This window comes from Crocuta crocuta, unplaced genomic scaffold (assembly GCF_008692635.1).
Source record: "Crocuta crocuta isolate KB4526 unplaced genomic scaffold, BGI_CrCroc_1.0 scaffold176, whole genome shotgun sequence".
NCBI lineage: Eukaryota > Metazoa > Chordata > Mammalia > Carnivora > Hyaenidae > Crocuta > Crocuta crocuta.
The window spans coordinates 4,347,069-4,361,797 of NW_027531905.1; the positions used below are offsets into that span (position 1 = coordinate 4,347,069).

At 37.4% G+C, this 14,729-nt stretch overlaps 1 protein-coding gene across 2 annotated transcripts in view; it reads right to left on the reverse strand.

The window, feature by feature from the left end:
• Positions 1-14,729, reverse strand: part of CCDC91 (coiled-coil domain containing 91) — a 342,402-nt gene that overhangs the window by 327,212 nt on the left and 461 nt on the right. The window lies entirely within an intron of this gene.

Sequence of the window (14,729 nt, forward strand, 5' to 3'; positions counted from 1 at the left end):
TAAAAAAGCAGAAGACCAATGTCCCAGTTCAGCAATAAGGCAGAGGTTCCCTCTTACTCAGCTTTTTGTTCTGTTCAGGTGTTTGATTGGATGAGGGCCATACAGATTAGGGAAGGCAATCTACTTTACTAAGTCTACTAATTAAAACATTAACTTCATCAGGAAACACCCTCACAGATACACTCAGAATAAAATTTGATCAAATATCTAGGCACACCATGGTCCAATTAGAAACACATAATTAATCATCACAAGTCCATCCCTACTCAACTTGGCACCCATACACATCTCCTTAAACCACACTCAATCTCAAATAAGGACAATAAGAAGGTCATAATTATGCCTAAAATGATACACCTATCCTGTGTACAACTGGAAATACACTAATCTTTTCCCCCAGAAGATGTGATAAAGCCCTTGTGGTATTTACCCTTCTCCTTGATATCCCAAAGTTTACATACTATGACGTAAAAGTGACACTACTTATATGTATCTATACTATGTATACCCTCAAAGCATTTTATGCTACATAAGGAAATGAGAATTTTTGAAAATGATACATATATAGATAGATATCTCCATCCAAACGTATGTGTGTATACACACACACACAAATACATTCATAATAAAATTAAAAGGAAATACTCATAACTATTATTGACCTTGTTTCTGTAACTAGCCACATGGTTGTAGCTGGTTATTTATTACTACCTTCTTCCACTACCCATTCTGCATTTCTTTTGTCTTCACCAAACACTTCAGTTGGTCATGACTTCCTGATGGGATGACTCAAATCTTCACTCCTGAGCTGGTTCAACATTCACAAATCAATCAATGTGATACATCATATCAACAAAAGAAGAGATAAAAACCATATGANGGAACTAGGTTATTTAGTTTTCCATGGACATTAATCACAGGGCATGATAATACTAAGAGATGCCCTAGGGGACTTCCTGTATTTCAGACACACTCTTTCTTACCTCTATTGTGAAGCAGACATCCAATTTTTCCCTTGATAGTCAGAATCAGTCACCCAGCCAGTAGGGACTCTGCTTTGCCTGTTGATTCAGTGGCATGAGGAGTCCAAAGTGAGAATACAGCAGTCTAAACTTCCAAATCAGTGGAATCACTGTGACCCCTGGTAAAAAGCATTCTTTCCTTTGGAACTAAAATCTCTAGGCCAGCAGAGCATAGTCATGGAAAGAGTCACTAAAAAATTTGGTCATGAGCCACTAGAGATAACAGTGAACAAAGCCACTTCCATTGATTCCTGAACCTATTAGGAATCCCAACTATGGGAGAAATACCACCATATACTGAATACTAATTCAGAGCATATACAGCCTTCTTGAGAACCTCACCCCACTGCTGCAAAGTACTGATGCACCTAGCTGGTGCTATATCTTAAGGCTTCAAAAGTCCATTCCACCATTCTATCAAGCCAGCTGCTTCAGGATGGTAGGAAACATAAGACCAACGAATTCCATAAGCATGGGCCCATTGCTGTACTGCTTTTGCTCTGAAATAAGTTCCTTAATCAGAAGCAATACTGTGAGGAATACCATTGTGGTAGAAAGGCATTCCGCGAAGCTCACAGATGGTAGTTTTGGCAGAAGCACTGCATGTAGGGAAGGCAAATCCACATCTAAAGTAAGTATCTATTCCAGTAGGAACAAATCACTGCCATGTCCATGATGACAGCAGTCCAATATAATCAACCTGCCTCCTGTTAGTTGGCTAATCACCCCCGGGGAATGGTGTCACATTAGGGATTCAGTGTTAGCCTCTGCTGGTGATGGATTGAGCACTCGGCATTGGCTGTAATCAGGCAGGTCTTGATGAGTGAAAGTCTATGTTGCTGAGCCCATGTGTAACCTCCATCCCTGCCAAAAGGTCATTTTTATTCATGAGTTCACTGCACAATAACAGGGATGGTTGGGGAAAGAGGCTAACTGTTATCTACAGAATGAATCATCCTATTCACTTGATTATTCAAATCCTCTTCTGCTGCGGTCACCCTTTGGTGAGCATTCACATGGAACACAAATATTTTCCCAATTTTTGCCCAGAGAGGTCAACATACCTCTTTCCCAAATTTCCTTGCCACCAGTTTTGTAATCATGTTCCTCCCAAGTCCCTGACCATCCAGCCAAACCATTGGTCATAACCCATGAAACAGAATACAATCATCTGGCCACTTCTTCCAAGCAACCAGATGCAGTGCCCAAAGTGCTCCCCACTGGAAAATGTCCCTTCACCACTGTCCTTCAGGCATGTCCCAGAAAGGGACTGTAGTAGTACAGCTGCCCACTTTCAGGTGGTACCTGCATATCATGCTACACCATCTATAAACCATGTCCAAGGTTTTTCTTTCTGTCTGTTGACCCTAGGGAACTTCCCATGAGGCTATAAGGTACAGTCTTAGAAAAAGAAAATGCTAGCAGAATAGGGACCACGGGCATCTGAACCCCTTCCTCATGTAACTTACTTGTGTCTTCTGGGCCTACTCAGGGCTGATCACATATATACTGCTTCTATTTGACTAGAGTGCTCCTGTGCATGCCCAACTTTATGGCATGGTGAGTCAGATAATTACCCATTCAATAAGCAGCTCAGGTTACATGGTAACTTGATGGTCTAGGCGTAAGTAGATTTGAGGGCCCAAACAGCAGACCAACAGCTCTTTCTCAGAAAGGCATAGTTACCCACAAGAATGGTGGGCTTTGATCAAAAATCCTAAAGACCTGCACTATGATTCACCAATCAAGACTTGCTTGATTGACCCTTTAGCAAGGGTCCAAACCGTAACCCTATCTGCCACTGACACTTCAAACACCATTGAGTCTGCTGGATTATATGACCCTAGCAACAGAGCAGCTTGCAGAGAAACCTGAACCTGTTGCAGGGCCTTCTCTTATTCTGGGTCACACTCAAAACTAGCAGTTTCTTGAGTCACTTGGTAAGTGGGCCAGAGTAACATACCCAAATGAGAAATACACTGTATCCAAAATCCAAAGAGGTCTACGAGAGATTGTGCCTCTTTCTTGGTTGTAGAGGTGGCCAGATAAAATAATTCACTTTCACCTTAGAAGGGATATCTACAGGGGTGCCTGAGTGGCTCAATCAGTTAAACATCCAACTTCGGCTCAGGTCATGATCGCGCAGTTCATGAGTCAGAGCTGTGCGTAAGACTCTCTGCTGACAGCTCAGAGCCTGGAGCCAGCTTCAGATTCTGTGTTTCCCTCTCTCTCTGCCCTTCCCCTACTCACACTGTCTCTCCCAAAAATAGAAATAAACATTAAAAAAAAATTGTTTAAAGAAGGGATATCAACACATACACAATACCACTAGACCCCTAGAAATGTTACTCAGATGAAGGGCCCCTGAACTTTTATCAGGTTTATTTCCTATGCCCTGACACTCAAATGTCTCACTAATCAGTCTACAGTAGTTGCTGCTTCAAGCTCACTAGGTCCAATCAGCATAATACCATCAGCTTAATACACAAATGTGGTATTTTATGGAAGTAAAAGGAGACCCCTTTTCTATGCAAACAGATCTATGAAAACTAAATTATGACCTTGGGCTGGAGACTTGATACACTCCTGAGGTAGTACAGTGAAGATGTATTTTGGACCTCACTAGCTGAAAACAAACTGCTTCTGTTGGACATTGCTGACAAGGATGGAAAAAAAAAGGCATTTGCCAGAACAATAGCTACATATGAGGTACCTGAGGATAATTTGCTCAAGCAGTGAAACCCTACCTGGTAAAGCAACTGCAACTGGAATCCTCATTTGGTTATAAGCCTACAACAATACACTATTATCCTCCAAGACCCATCTGTCTTTTGCACTGGCCAAGATGAAAGGGGATGCAGACAAGATGAATGGGGATGTGCCGGAAATCATCATCCTGGCATGTTTCAATTATTTGATCATGGCACCAATCTCTGCAATCTCTCCAGGAATGAGATACTGCTTTTAGTGTACTATTGTCCTAGGTACAGGCAGTGTCTTCTACTTGGCCTCTTTTAGCATTCACTCCACTACTCAGGGAAGTAAAATGGGAATTCTCTAACTGTTGAATATATCGATTCTAATTATACATTCTGAAATTGCAGAAACAGCCAATGGATGGACCTGGGGACCACTTGTGAGGCAGATCTAAGCTAAAACTTCATGATCACCTGACCTCCATGTGTCCTTAATTCTGTTGGTAGACTACAAGGATAATTTGGGTCTCCTGGATTTAGTGTTAGTTCAGAGCCAGGGTCCAAAACTAGTAGTTCCAAAAGGTCGTTTTATCTCTCTCTCCCTAGTGCACAATTTCCCTGGTAGAGGGCCACAGGAACAACAACAAAAAACAAACAACAACAACAACAACAAAATCTGTAGTTGAAAAATATTCTAACTGAAATAAAAAATTTACCAAAAGGTCTCAACAGCATGTTTGAACTAAAAGAATAAAGAATTAGTGAACCTGAAGATAAGTCGTTTGAGATCATTCAGTCTGAAGGACACAAAGAAAAAAGAATGAAGAAAACAGAGCATCAAAGGCCTGTGGAAAACCAGCAGGCATGCCACCATATGCATAATGAGAGCACCTGAAAGAAAGGAGCGAAAAGTGGGGGTGAGGGAAAAAATGGACAGAAAGAATATTTGAAAAAATCAGGCTATGGAAGTCCACAAATCTGATGGAAAAAATTACTGTACACATCCAAGAAGTTCAACAATTCCAATTAGGACAAACATGAAGAGATATACACTTCAATATATCGTAACCAAACTTTCAAATCCCAAGGACAAAGAGAAAATCTTGAAAGGAGCAAGAGAGAAGCAACTCGGGGCGCCTGGGTGGCTTAGTCAGTTAAGCGTCCGACTTTCGCTTAGGTCATGATCTCGCTGTTCGTGGGTTCGAGGCCCGCATCGGGCTCTGTGCTGACTGCCAGCTCAGAGCCTGGAGCCTGTTTCGGTCTGTGACTCCCTCTCTCTCTGACGCTGTCTCTCTCTCTCTCCTAGAAATAAATTAAAAAAAAAAGAGAGAGAGAGAGAGAGAAGCAACTCATCACATACAAGGAGTCCAAGAAAAGATTTTTAATCTGATTTCTTATAAGCAACCATGAAGGCCGGAAAGCAGTGGGATGACACATTCAAAGTACTGAAAGAAAAGGACTGCCAACCAAGAATTCTATATCCAGCAAAACTAATAGTCGAAAATGAAGAAATTAAGACATACCCAAATAAACAAAAACAGAAAGAACTCATCACCACCAGTTCTTACCTATGAAAAATATTAAAGGGAATCCTAAAGGCTGAATTGAAAGGATAATAGACAGTACTTAAACCTACGTAAACAAAGACCAGTAAAGGTAACTACATAGATAAGTATAAAAAACGATACAAAGGTATATTTGTTTGTTAATTCTTTTTTTTCCTCATATCTGATTTAAAAGATAACTGTGCAAAGCAACTACTACAAATCTGTGTTGATAGGCACATAGTGTAGAAAGAAGTAATTTGTGCAACAATCGCACAAAAGAAAGGGAACAAACAACTATATTACAGCAAACTTTTTATAAATTTGAGATTAAGCTCTTATTAATCCAAACTGACACCAGACTGTTAAAAAAAATTAAGATATTGTTTGTAATCCCTGAGGCCACTGCTAAGAAAATAAAATATATAGTAAAAGAAACAAAGGAATTAAATGGTACATTAGAAACTATCTATTTAACAAAAAAGAAAGCAATAATAGAGGAATTAAGGACCAAAAAACATATAAATAACACACTTAAGACATACAGAAAACAAATAGTAAAATGGCAAGTGTAAGTCCTATCTTACCAGTTACACATGTGTTAACAAAAACTCTAATCAAAAGGCAAAAATTGGAAGAATGGATTAAAAAATATGATCTGGTCAAGTACTGTTTACAAGAGACATGTCTTAGATTCAAAGACACAAGTCAAATAATGTACGCCAATAATATAGTGGGATAACTAAGTAACTTTATAAACAATAGGCAGAATACCATACAATCAACAATCCAAGTTTGGAGCATCCATTTCTAAACTCTATACGTCAGTTAAATTCTGATTTTCATTCATCCAATAATTATGTAATAAAAACCAACTATGTGCTACTGAAGAATATAATGATCAATATAGCCAGTAAGATTAGTAAAGAAAATATCATATGATGCAAACTACAATAAAAATTTACAAGTGTTGAAATCTTGGGGTGCCTGGGTGGCTAAATCAGTTAAGTGTCTGACTTCAACTCAGGTCATGATCTCACAGCTTGTGAGTTTGAGCCCAGCATCCGGTTCTGTGCTGGCAGCTTGGAGCCTGGAGCTGCTTTGGATTCTGTGTCTCCCTCTCTCTCTCTCTCCCCCTCCCTCGCTCACATAATGTCTCTTTGTCTCTCAGAAATAAATAATAATAAAACATTAAAAAATTAAAAAAAAAAAAAAAAGAAGTGTTGAAATCTCATGTCCATCCCCATGCTTTCATCTACTCAGGTGCCTTGGCTTCTTCAGAATGTCTTATAAATCAGCTTCCCTTAGTCATCATTCATTTTCCCTTTTGCTCATTAACTCAACAAACAGTAGCTAACAGCTTTGATGTTCAAGGCACCTATGAGGCGCTAAAGCAAAACTGGCCCTTGCCCTCAAGTCTGGCAAAGAGAGAGAAATAAGCTTTAAAAACACAAGTAATCACATAGGTGTTGCAAAGACTGAGGGGAAAAAGGAATGTGAACTTCTCTGGAAGATCAGTTAAGGTTTTCTCATAGGCAGGAACCTTAAGTACTTGCATCCAAAGCCAGAAAGAGTAGGAAGCATCTCTAGTTAAATACAGAGTATTGAACATCCATGTTTACCACCATTCTCTTCTAACATCCCACTAACCCACTAAAATGACAAAAATATGAATAGACAATTCACAGAATTATCCATGTAACCAAAAATATGTGGAAAAATGGTCAATCTCACTAGTAATCAGAGACAGAGATATGTTAGTGACAATCAGATTCATATCTATCGGATTAGCAAAAAATCCAAAAGTAATTATACCAACTATTGGCAAGGATGGAGAGCCACACTCTCAGATATTAATAATAAAAGTAAAAATTGGAACAAAGACTTTGGAGAATAATCTAGTAATATTTAACTTGATGTTCTTAGTTCTTACCAGCAAATTCTATAATGGAACCTAGAAAAATTCTTTCATGTGCATCAGAGAAGATGAAGAAAAAACTTCATTGCCATGTTGTTTAAAATAGCAAAACAAAAAAACAAAAAAAAACCTGTAAGTCCATTTAGAGAGAGGAAATTGATCATTAGTAAAACTCATACAACACAAATCAATGAACATGAATAAACTAGTGTTATATGTATCAACATAGATAAATTTCATAAATATATTGTTGAATAAACAAAGAAGGTGGTAGCAAAATAAAACATCATTTTCATTATTTTTTTAAAAAAGACATCACACATACTTTTTTTGGATACACAACAACAGCAAAGTTAAAAAGGCATGTAACAAATGATAAACTACAGGAGAGAAGAGGATGGGTTTAAGGGTGTAAATTATATCAACAGTAATTATTCCTTTTACAAATATGAAGCAAAGGCAATGTCAATATTAGAGAAAATGAACGGTGAGTACACTTGGATATTAATTAAATGAGTTAATATTTGTAAAATCTTTTTAAAAAAAAAGTGCCCAGAATCTGCAAGCACCATATAAGTGGATACAAAAATATATGCAGTATTATTACCCTAAAGATTTGAAATATTTAATTAAAAAATTTCATAGACCACCCCTCCACCTCACACAATTAACAAAAGTTAACTCAAAATAGATCAATGACCTAAATATAACAGCTAAAACTACAAAACTTTCAGAATAAAACATAGGGGCAAATCTTCATTACCTTCATTTGGCAATGGATTCTTAGGTATGACACCAAAACCAGAGGCAACAAAAGAAAAACTCACTAAATTAAATTAATCAAAATTTAAAACTTTTTTGTATCAAAGGACATTATCAAGAATGGGAAAAGACAATCTAGAGAATGGTAGAAAACATTTGCAAATCATATACCTAATAGGGTCTAGTATTCAGAGTACATAAAGAACTCTTCGGGTCACCTGGATGGCTCAGTCAGTTGAGTGTCTGACTAGGGATCAGGTCATGATCCCAGCATTGTGGTGTGGAGCCCTACATCAGGCTCTGCACTGAGCTGAGCGTGGAACCTGTTTAAAATTCTCTCTCTCTCTTTCTCTCTCTCTCTCTTCTCTGCCCCCTCCCCCATTCGCATCCGCTCTCTAATATAAAAAAAAAAGAACTCTTAAAACTCAACAACAAAAAAGATAACCCAATTTTAAAATAAGCAAAAGAAGTTAATAAACACTTCTTCAAGAAAGATACAAAAATAACCAAAAAAACATTTTAAACTGCTCAATATTATCATTAGGGAAATAACAAATTAAAACCACAATGAGGTAGCAGTTCACACCTATTGAGATGGCCAGAACCAAAAAAAAAAAAAAAAAAAGGAAATAGCTTAGAAATTCCTCAAAATGGTAAATACAGAATTACCACATTACCCAGCAATTCCACTCCTATATACAAGCCCAACAAAACTGAATACAAGTACCCAAACAAATACTGATACACAGTGTTCATTGCAGCACTATTCACAATAGTGAATTGGCACAACAGCAAAAAGGTGGGAAAATCCAAATGTCCATAAACAGATAAATGGATAAACAAAGTGTGTTAAGTGCTATATATCATATAGACAACAAATTACTCAGAAATGGGGTATTAATACAACATGGATGAACCGCAAAAACATTATGCTAAGTGACTGAAATCAGACACAAAAGGCTACACATATGGTATCATTAATATGAAATATCCAAAACAGGTGACTCAATAGAGACAGCAGACTGTGTCTGCTAGAGGCTGGGGAAAAGGGAAAATGAGAATGATTGCTTAACGGGTTCTGGGTTTCCTTCTGAGGTGATCAAAGTATTTTGGAACTAGATAGAGTTCTACAACATTACAAGTATACTAAATGCCACTAATTATACTTTAAAATGGTTACTTTTACGTTATGTAAGTTTCACCTCAATAAAAAAATAATCAAAAAGAAGTGTTTTAAAAATGTTTGAAAGTGTCCAGTGCAGTTCCTACTATGCTACATTACCAGTACTTAACAGTGGTTACTATTATTGTTACTATTATACTTTGCTCCCTATATCACAGTGTATCATTGAAGTAATTAATTGGTCCATAAACACATGTAGTCACTATGATATCTATGATATTGACATAACAGCCTCAATTCCAGGATCTTAACCTAAAAATTTCACTTTCTTACTATGATTTTGTAGTAAGATTTTGATCCTTCTATTTGTACTAAGCTATCATTCCCAAAGTATACACATACGCATGCGTGTACATGCACACTTCATCAATAGGTGCATTCTCGAATATTTTATAAAGTGGAGAAAAAAAGTATATGCTGGTTAAAGAATAAGATCCAGCCTTATAATTCCCAATTCACCACCTAAACAATCTGCTGAATTATTTTCCTCAGCTGAAAGTAACTATAAGATAATATCCATGGTCCTTCTATGTGAGAGAAAAATCATCCAAAAATTTCATGTATACGTTGCCTCACTTGTCCATAAGATTTTCTACTCCTAAGTATTTTGTAGAAATCAAACAATAAAACATTTTGCAATTTGACTAGATTCTAAGTGCTCAGAGGACTTCTCATCAACCATATGTTAATCACATTGTATGTTAATGACTGTGACACTGAGAATAACCTTGTGGCATTTCCCACCTCCACTATTTATAACAAAAGAACCAAGATCAGTAACAAACACCTAACTTTGGAACTATAGAAAATAAACTCAGGATACCAACGAAGATAAAGTCTCGTACAAAAGGTACTCTACAATTATCCTTAACTAATATGACTGGGGGAATGAATCACATATACTAAATAAGAAGGAGATTATTTTACACCATTTGCTTTAAACAGAAACTAGTCCTAAAAAGAAATTAGTAAAATGTACCTCTTCTGCATAACAGACAAAAGAAACTTAAAATATCTAAATGCCTCATGAAAACCATCAGCAGTTAATAAACAAACACTTTTTCCCATTCAGCAGAACAGAAAATGAATATTCATTTCAATTTGTCCTGTGATTCAGGACAGAGTGGCCCATTTAATGCTTATTTTCAATTATTTTATTTTAAGGCTGATTTTCCATTTTTCATGCCCAATTTGGGCAAACTGTTGGAATGAAAGGTATAACCTCAAGTTGTCTTTATTAAATCCATAATTAAAATATTGATACTCTCACTTTTATTAACTATCTTTTAATGATGTCTACACACGTAGTTTGTTTGGTTTTTTTTTTAATGTTTTGATTTATTTTAAAGAGAGAGACAGACTGTGAGCAGGGGAGGGGAAGAAAAAGAGAGAGACACAGAATCTGAGGCCGGCTCCAGGCCCTGAGCTGTCCGCACAGAGCTCGATGAAGGGCTTGAAATCACTGACCACGACATGACCTGAGCCAAAGTCAGTTGCTTAACCGACTAAGCCACCCAGACACCCTGTCCCATGGAAGAGTAATATTCATGTAATATTTAGTAATATTCATGTAAGCCCCTATCAGGGAAGCACATCCAGATTAATGGATCTTGCATAATACTGCAACACTACCTTTACTACAATCGTTCTGAATTCTCGTAATATAAAAGTAAAGCATCTTGAAATGATCGTGCAGAGCCTCTCTTACCACAAGATTGGACACAACATTAAAGGCAATTTGGCTGCCTTCTCCATTAGCTAGGCCTACTTTTGGTAGGAGATGCACACAGTCAATGATACGGAGGCTGGCAAAGGGAAAAGAAAGTCTTCCCTGAATAGCAGGAAAAAGTAACTTCACGCTTTACAAAACAGTGGTTACTTTGTTCATATAGTTAGTCTATATGACAACAATGTGTTGGACTGAGTCATGTAAATACCAAAACGTACATACCCTTCTACGGAAAACTACTTCAATAGAATATTACATGTTGCCTTTTAAAGTGAGTAACATTAACTCTGCTCTTCATCTATTAAACCTGTAATTTAACAATATGCTTCCCATTTCAAAATTTTAAAAATTGTATCTTTTGCTAGTAACATTAAATACATCCCTAATTCTTTAAGTAGAATTATATGTCATATAGCTAACAACAGTATTTGTAAAAGTTAAAAAAAAAAAAAATGAGGGTACAGGTAAAGAAATGTCTTAATTTAAAATATAAAAAGATAAATTTGGGTAAACATTTTAGAAGTGACTGATACTGTCTCATGTTGAGTTGTTAATTTGCTTAATGAATTTTAAGGATCAAAATTAAGAGAGATTCAGAATAAACACATGATACACAAAACAAAAGAACTCTGTATTGGCAGTGTGGCCTATGAATAAAAAAAAAAAATTCAAGAAGACTTGTTATCAAACCCAAGCTCTATGACTTACTATTAATGAAACCTTGGATAAGTTTGCTCACTTGTCTGAGACTCAATTTCTCTGGCTATGAAATGGGAATAAAACTGCCTACCTTGAAAGGTACTGGTTGGAATTCAATAAAACAACAGACAGGGAGTTATTAGAAACTCTGCACATGCATCTGCATGATGCTAGGCTCAAAGGCTTCTATAATTCTTATCACAAAAAGAATATGAACAGTATTTCACAGTACACTAAAAGCATCAGGAATTCAATCTAGATCACTGGCAGCAAAACAACAATGTACGTGGAAAAGTCATTCAATTATTTTAGACTCTAAACCTATAAAAGAAATGGTTTGAACTAGATAAAATCTAAGGTACACGGAGTTTCTGAACTTCTAGGATTCTATCTTAAAGTGATACCCAGAAAGTCACTACCACATTTTACTCCAAAATTTATTACAATAAATAACCCAGAGGACAAATTCTAAGAATATCAAATAAAACAAAGAGGCAGTGGATATTAAGAATCTGGAAAGAGGTGCCTGGGTGGCTTGGCTCAGTCAGTTAAGTCAGTTAAGCCAACTCTTGATTTTGGCTCAGGTCATTATCTCACAGGTTCCTGGGTTCAAGTCGAGAGTAGGGCTCTGCACTGACAGGGTGGAGCCTGCTTGGGATTCTCTCTCTCCCTCTATCTAACCCACTCTCATACATGCAAATGCTCTCTCTCAAAAAATAAACTGTAAAAAAAAAAAAATCTTACCAGAGTTATACACAAAGATGTTTAATGCTAATTCTAATGGGGAAAGCTTAGCTACAAATCAAGACTTACAAATCAAGTTCTCAAAAACTTCATGATGTGGAGAGCACTTACAATGTAATGCTGTTGAAAAGAGAAAAATATACAATATTTACAATTTTGTTTTTCAAATGTTTGCAAAAGAAAAAGACTAAACGAAAAACCAGCAAAATGTTTGCAGAACTTACTTCAGGTTAATAGAAATGAGTTGGGTTTTTTTTCTTCATAGGATTATTTCCCAACTTTCTACTATAATCAACTATGATTTCCACAATGAAAAAAAATACAAATACAATATTCATCCATGCTAAAATATCTGTATCAGCAATCTAGAAGCTAAGAGAACTTCCCCCAACTGAAGAAAACGGTCTACAAAAACCTACAGCTAACTATTTAACGGTAAAAGACTACATGCCTTACCTACTAAGAGAAAAAACAAAGCAAGGATGCATGCTCGTACTTGTCCTATTCAACATCAGACTGGAGGTTCTGGCCAGTGCAATCAGACAAGAAAATGAAATACAGCTGATCCTTGAACTACCTGAGGGTTGGAGGAACCAATCCTCTCACAGTCAAAGATCCGTACATAACTTGTGACCTAATGATGATTTTAATTATAAATTATACCTCAATAAACCTAAATTTCAAAGGACATAGGACACATCAAATTAAATGAGCTAACCCCAGTTCACTGGGTTTCGGGTGGGGGTAAGACAGTGAGGAAATATCCTTAGAAATATTGTAAATCAAAATAATCAATTCATAACCAAGATTTATCAATAAGAACAGATATTGACACAAAGAATCTAAAGAGAGTTGCCTTTTTTATTATGTTCTCATTGTTTGAACAGAAACTAACAAAATTTGAGAAGCTTACAAGACCGAAAGTCACAAGCAACAGGTTGATAAGGGAGCATTGTGATTATGAGCCAGAATTCAGAAACAACTTACCTAACATTCCACTTGCAATTTACTAATGGAAATGGTCTTATCCAGCCCAATGCACTGCCACCCCAACTTCTATTAAGAGGAATACAATAATCCTTCAGATAGCTTTCTTTATTTATAACAATCCTATATACTTTATAAATCATACATCTACAGCCAAGGTTACAAGACAAAATGCCTCTTACCCGGCAAGTTCCTATTTATCCATTTAACCTTCAGATCAGCTTATCAGTAATCAACTTTGTTTCTTTCTTTACCGTCACCAAAAAAAAAGGAAAAAAAAAAGTGCTGTCCTGTCACTAAAAAAATAAGTGCTGTCCCTCTCGGATGACTCTGCAGTTTCTTTCTCTCTGGTATAAGTATTAGAAGGACTACAAAAAACTCTGAGAAGTTTTGAGCTGATTGCTCCAATAAGAAGATACATTTTTCCATGTAATAGAAGAGGTAAATTTTAACTTTCATCACTTTGTTTTCTTTATGTTTATTCCACTTGGCTTATACTGTTGCTGGGAAACCAATTCATAATAAGATTTCCAAGCACACAGAACCTCCTAGCCGGCCAATTTTGTAACCAGGGCAATTGGCGACCACACGAGGTACTGGCTAGCCAGCACCACACAGGTGCGCTCTCCCTGGCATCCCCCTTGCTCCATTTACCTAACAGGTACAGTAAGTACAGCCAATCCCTTCATTGCAACAGAAATTGTAGCACAGGGCAGATGGGATGATTAGAAGCGTAGAGCTCTCTGATGTCAGAGAACAAAGTGAATCTATTGTCACTCCCTGTCGTCCCATCCAACTAAACATTCTGCGTACTTTGTCTGAAATTGTAGGGTGAAATGTTAGCCCAACCCAATCACCTCACCGGGCAACACTCAAACTACTCCCAAAAGCCATCCCCAACTACCGCCCGGATAAATATTTGGAGAGGAAGGAGGCATCAATATCTGCACAGTTCAGAAGAGTCGGAATTCTTAAGGGGCCGCTGAGTCACCTACAGCTGTGGCCAGGACGTCACCATCCACGAAACCAGGCTCTGCCCCAACTCCCATCACGGAAGCAAGTAAAAGAGTAGCAGCAGCAACATCATCCTACCAAAAACACATCCAGCACCGCTTTTAATAGGGTTACCACTCCTTAAAGTGAAGCCAGAAAATAGGTTTCGTGTCCAACGCTTTCCACCACAGTACACAACTTGGACAGATGGAAGAAACATCTTTATTGTGGGGAAAGGGGGCGCACTTACAGGGATGAAGGATGCCTCAGCACTTGGAAAGTTACCGGCGCCCGCCTTAACCCCAAAATGCCCCTTGTATTGCAACACGTGGCCCAGGGTAGGTATCAGGTAATGCGGCTAACGGACACTGTAGAGCTTTTACGCCGGTGGAACACAGCAAAGCAGAGGGGGAAACATAAATCGGGCGCCATCGGTGAACACTCGGCAAGGA